The 6,080-nt window shown below is 43.3% G+C and overlaps 1 pseudogene; it reads right to left on the reverse strand.

The window, feature by feature from the left end:
- Nucleotides 1-4,026: 4,026 nt before the first annotated feature.
- LOC110139877 (actin-related protein 2/3 complex subunit 3 pseudogene) lies at nucleotides 4,027-4,739 on the reverse strand (annotated as a pseudogene).
- Nucleotides 4,740-6,080: the final 1,341 nt, after the last annotated feature.

The raw sequence follows: 6,080 nt of genomic DNA on the forward strand, positions 1-6,080 counted from the left end.
GTGGGCTCTTACTTTTCCTTGTACAAAACATGAATCAAGGAGAACAAAAATACCTTTTTTTTTCTTTTTCCCTCCTGGGCCACAGTGGCATGTGCCATCCCAAGCGGGATTGAACCTGTGCTCTCTGCCGTGGGAACACTGGACCACTGGGCCACCAGGAAGTCCAGGAACAAGTGTGTTCAACTAAAAAGATCCTGCATGTCACAGTGAAGATCTTTCATTTGCAACGAAAATCCTGCCTGCCCCAACTAAGACTCAGTGCAGCCAAATAAATAGACAATTTTTTAAAAAAAGAATTCTAAGAGTTCTCAACACAAGGAGAGAAATTTTTTTTCCTTTTTCTTTTCCTTCTTTTCTTTTTATTGAGAAGAGGTGGATATTGGCTGAAATTACTGTGGTAATCATTTCACAATACAGGTAAGTATTTCACAATACACCTTCAACTTATTCAGTGTGTGTGTCGCTCAGTCGTGTCCAACTCTTTGTGACCCCGTGGACTGTAGCCCACCAGGCTCCTCTGTCCATGGAATTCTCTAGGCAAGAATACTGGAGTGGGTTGCCATGCCCTCCTCCAGAGGATCTTCCCGACCCAGGGATCAAACCCAGGTCTCCCAATTGCAGGCAGATTCTTTACCATCTGAGTCACAAGGGAAATCCAAAACTTACACAATGATGTATGTCAATTATTTTTCAATAAAACTGGGGGGAAAAGAGACTTGTAACAAAGATATTTCTAATAAACTCCTTGCAAAAAACTTTGTTTGCCATGAATTTATGAATCCTTGGGGCACCATTGCATATCTCTGGGTTTATGCACATTCCAAGTTGAGAGAGAGGGGACAGAATGGTTCATTTATTGGATCCACCAATATTGCCTGAGAAGTCTCCCTGTTCCCGTCTCCAGGCGACGTGTTGGGCATACTTGAGTGAATCAAACAAGCTCTGCTTTTAGGAGTTTAATCCAGTGGTTATGACTGGCCAGGCCAGCCTGTTTACAGCCAGGGAGAGAAACACTATAATTATCACAAATATAATATTCTGATCCTTGGTGTGGGGTGTAGAATACAGAGTATAATAATTGGGACATGTTTTGCTGAGGTTTAAAGAAAGAACTAAATAAAATATTCTGGGGAAATCTGAGCAACTGATCCTATCTGGACTCACCCGGGAAGGCTTCCTGGAGGAGGTGACACTGGAAGGGATCTTGAAAGACACATATAATAACCACAAGAACAATGTTGTTTTTAATTTATTTTATTTTTTTAAACAATATTGTTTTTAAAAGGCATCATTGCCGTCACTTACATAGGGTATGCTCCGTGCCAGACAACATTCTAAGCCCTGCATCTGTCATTTAATTTTTTAAACCACTTAAAACAAAATTGAAATATAGTTTATTTACAATGTTGTATGGTATAGCCATAAAATGGAATATTGTTCAGCCAAAGGAAGGAATGGAATTCTGATACATGCTTTAACATTGATAAGCCTTGAAGACACTATGCTAAGTCAAAGAAGCCACACACAAAACACCACATGTGTATGATTCCATTTATGTAAAATCTCCAGGACTTCCCTGGTGGTCCAGTGGTTAAGACTCTGTGCTCCCAATGTGGGGTCATGGGTTCAGTTCTTGGTCAGAGAAGATCCTGCATGCCTGCCGTGCAGTAAAAAAAAAAAAATCTCCAAAATAAGTAAAGGTAGAGATAAGTAAATAAAGTAAGAGATAAGTAAATAAGTAAAGCTGTAGAGATAGAAAATTGATTAGCAGGTGCCAGGGATTGAGGGAGGAGGGAATGAGGAGTGACTGCTTAATCAGCATCAGATTTCCTTTGGGGGTGAAGACAATTCTTGGACTCCATAGAGGTGATGTTTGCACAGCATTGTGACGGTGGTACTAAATGCCACTCGTGTACACTTTAAAATGGTTACTTTCAAGGCTTCCCTAGTAGCTCAGTGGTGAAGAGTCTTCCTGCCAGAAGGAGGTTTGCTCCCTGGTGCAGGAGGATGCCACATGCCCCAAAGCAATGAAGCCCTTGTCCACAACCACTAAGCCCCTGCTCTGGGGCCCAGAACCATGATTACTGAAGCCCTAACGCCCTTGCTCTGCAAAGCAGCAGCTGCAATGAGAAACCCACACACTACATGGAGAACAGTCCCTGCTTGCTGCAGCTAGAGAGAAGTCCTAGAAGCAACGAAGACTCAGCACAGCAAAAGATAAAGTATCCTAAAAATAAATACAAGTAATATATGCTTAACAATGAAAGTGATAGGGCTTCTCTGGTGGCTCAGATGGTAAAGTATTCGCCTGCAGCGCAGGAGACCCAGGTTCAATCTCTGGGTCGGGAAGATCCCCTGGAGAAGGGAATGGCAACCCACTCCACTATGCTTACCTGGACAATCCCATGGACAGAGTAGCCTGGTGGACTACAGTCCATGGGGTTGCAAAGAGTCGGACACGACTGAGCAACTAACACTTCCACACTTTATTCCTGCTTAAAAATGGTTAACTTTATATTACATGAATCGTACCTCAATTTAAAAAAATTTAAATAACTATCTTTGGCTCAAATGTTTAGAATGTTGGTGGGTCTATTCACTACGATGGGGAAACTCTAGGGAGAAATGAGCTATGAGGTCAGGAATTCTGTTTGGGTGGGTTCTTAAATTTGATATGCCTCGCAGACATCCGAACAGAGTTAGACATACAAGCCTGGAGTGGAGGGAGGAGATGGGGTGGGGATATAAATTTAGAAGTCATTGGCACATGGGAGGAATTTTAAGCTGAGAAGCAGGGTGAGATCATCTAGAGAGAGAGTGTGAAGAAAGGAGAGAAAATAGTGTATCAATGTCAGGCAGAAGAGGAGAAATTAAGAGAAAGGATTAAGGATTGTGCCAGAAGGGAGGGGGCAGGAGAACCCCAAGAGTGTGTATCTGAAGAACAAAGAAAGGAGTAGCAAAAGACTGGAACTGGCCCAAATATCCATTTATAAGGGCTTCCCTGGTGGCTTAGTCGGTAAAAAAAAAAAAATCTGTTTGCAATGCAGAAGACCCAGGTTTGATCCCTGGGTTGGGAAGATCTCCTGGAGAAGGGCATGGCAACCCACTCCCGTATTCTTGCCTGGAGAATTCCATGGACAGAGAAGCCTGGTGGGCTACAGTTCTTGGAGTCACAAGAGTTGACTTAAGAGACTAAACCACCACCACCATCCATTTATAGACTGTTTAGCAAATCATGGTACATCCTTATAATGGGAGACACACACATGTTAAACAAAAGCAGGAGAGTTCTCTTTGCTGGTATGGCAAGATTCCCTTTCTAGGAAACAATGTACTGAAATCCTCAAGATGTACTGCTTACATAATAAAGCAAGGTGTGTGTGTTTAAAGCTAAGGGGGGAGTTACAAAGAGAGAAGTAATGATTCATGCCAGAGCAACCTAGCAGATGCCACTTTAATCCAGTAATCAAAGCGAATATCCCCAGTGGTAGAATATACTGAAATCAGGTGCCCTTGCAATGACAGAGCAAGGAGGACACGTCCAGGGAATCACTTTCGGGGAATTCCTGCCAAAAACACATCTGATCCCCAGGAGACACCAGACAAACCCACACGCAGGGTCACTGCACAAAAGAGGCCTGCTCTTTTCAAAGTGTCAGGGTCACAAACATCCAGGAAAGACGGGAAGGGCTCCAGAGTGAAGGAGCTGAGAAAGAGACGACTGAGTTCAACTTCCGGTCTCACATGCCATCTCAGGCTGGAAAAATACAGTTTCTGGAAAGGATATGACGAGACTGAATATGGACTTTGGATTGGATAAGCATGTGCTAATGTTGAACTTCCTGAATTTCTAAAAAGTAATTTTTTTCTTTATCATTATTTATTAAGCACTAGCTTAATACTGCAGACATTTCAAATCACCAGTCAGCAACTCATTCTCCCCCACCCATCCCACCCCAAATTCTTGATAAAGAGCTCTTCAAGTAAAGACACACGCTCTTCTCTCCGCTGTATAAAGCTTTAAAACTTTAGGAAACAAAAGCAAAGAACTGTGTACATTTTTCTGTAAATGCTGCCCACAGCTGTGGAGACAGTGTCTGCCCAAGGCTGTCTTTATTGTCCAGCTCCTGAAAGACTCTTGTTCATGAATTGTCCCTTCACAAAGCAAGTCCACCACTTGCTGGGTTTATCATTCTGAGAGTCAAAAACTTTCTCACAAAATCTCAGTCCAGTCTCTTGCCTCAGCTGTTGTAAGTAGGCCCTCATCACTGCATTTTCCTGTTTGTTTGCAGGTTTGGCGTAAATGGTATTAAGTGGAAAACCAGGCTCCCCAGGAATGGGAAAATTAGTGATTCCCAGTGTATACATTTCTTTCTCGCCTTGGCTTTTAGAATTGCACTTTTGGAGTTTCTTTAGACACTCAGAAATGTAGAGAGTTATATATATCAAGGTCCTATCGGCTTCATTCTTAATTTCATAGTTTTTGAAGAAGACATTGGCCTTAAAGTAATAGATAGCTTCATCCACAATATCTGTCTCTTTGTCTCTCTAGGGGCAGGTCCTTTGAACTGACTTCTGATGGGCAACAGTGCCATGTTTCCAATGAGTTTGGTGTCAGGGTGCATGAGGGAAGAGTGGTAAGCCGGCATCTTGGAAGCTCCCGGGTCTCAACCCCGATGAAGAGAATCTGGTTAGAGCTTGGTGGTTCTGGTCTAGTCAAAAAAATAGTTTTTAATTTAGATTTTACTCTCTTTTATTTCATTTACTTTTATTTTTAGTCTTTGCCGAGTGGCATGTGAGATCTTAGCTCCCGGACCAAGGATCAAACTTGTAGCCCCTGCACTGGGGGTGTGAAATCTTAACCACCGGACCATCAGGGAAGTCCTGAATTTCCTGATTTTTGATAACTCCCATGGTTGTGTGAGAAAAAGTCCCTCTTATTTTTAGGGAAGGAACACTGACATGTTGAGAGGTAAAGAAGCATGATGTATGCAACTTATTCTCAAAAGGCTCTGAAAAAAAATACTACATATAGAGAAAAGGATGGGGAATGGAGTGTGTCGGTTTCCTAGGGCTGCCGTATCAAAATGCCACAATCAGGATAGCGTAAAACAACAGAAGTCTATTCATTCACTTTTCTGAGACCGAAAGTCTGAAATTGACAGGGTCATGCTTCTGCAACTTCTAGGGGAAGTCATTCTTGCCTCCTTACCTCTTTCTAGCTTTTGGTGATTTTTTAATTTATATCTTTTTATTTTACTATTTATTTAGGCTGCACTGAGTCTTCGTCAAGGCGCATCAGATTTCTCGAGCCGGGACGCTCCAGGGTTTCTCTAGTTGCGGTGACACCAGTTCAAATTCTGGATCCGGAAGATCCCCTGGAGGAGAACACGGCAACCCCCTCCAGGATTCTTGCCTGGAGAACCCCACGGACAGAGGAGCTTGGTGGGCTTACAGTCCAAAGAGTCACAAAGAGTCAGACATGACTGAAGTGACTTAACATGCATGCTGCCAGCCAGTGGATCTTAGTTCCCCAACCAAGGACTGAACCTGCAGCCCCTGCATTGGAAGGCAGACTCTTAACCACCAGACCACCAGGGAAGTCTGCTTCCGGTGGTTTGCTGACAAGCCTTGGCTTTCTTTGGCTTACAGCTGCACAACTCCCCTTCCTCCCCCTGTCACGTGTGCCTCGGTCTTGGTGCACGTGACTGTCTTCTTCCAGGACACCAGTCACATGGGATTCGGAGTCCGTTCTACTCCAGTAAGACTTCATCTCAACTGATTCTGTCTGCAACCACTGTTTCCAAATAAGTTCACATTCTGAGCGACTGGGGATTATGACTTCAAGACTTCAATATATCATTTTGAGGGGAGGGACACATCTCCTAAAAGGAAGAAAAAGGGAGGGCTGGGGAGAAAGAGCGAGAGAGGGAATGATGATTTATACATGGCAGAAAATTACAGGGATGCAGTTCTTAGTCCCGGTTTGCACCTCAACTGTAAGCTTGAAATTATTTCAAAGTAAGAATTCAACCAGCACAGAGCAGAGAGGATTTGGGGGAAGGGGAGGACAGCCAGAT

Source organism: Odocoileus virginianus, chromosome 20 (genome assembly GCF_023699985.2).
Source record: "Odocoileus virginianus isolate 20LAN1187 ecotype Illinois chromosome 20, Ovbor_1.2, whole genome shotgun sequence".
In the NCBI taxonomy this organism is placed as follows: Eukaryota; Metazoa; Chordata; class Mammalia; order Artiodactyla; family Cervidae; genus Odocoileus; species Odocoileus virginianus.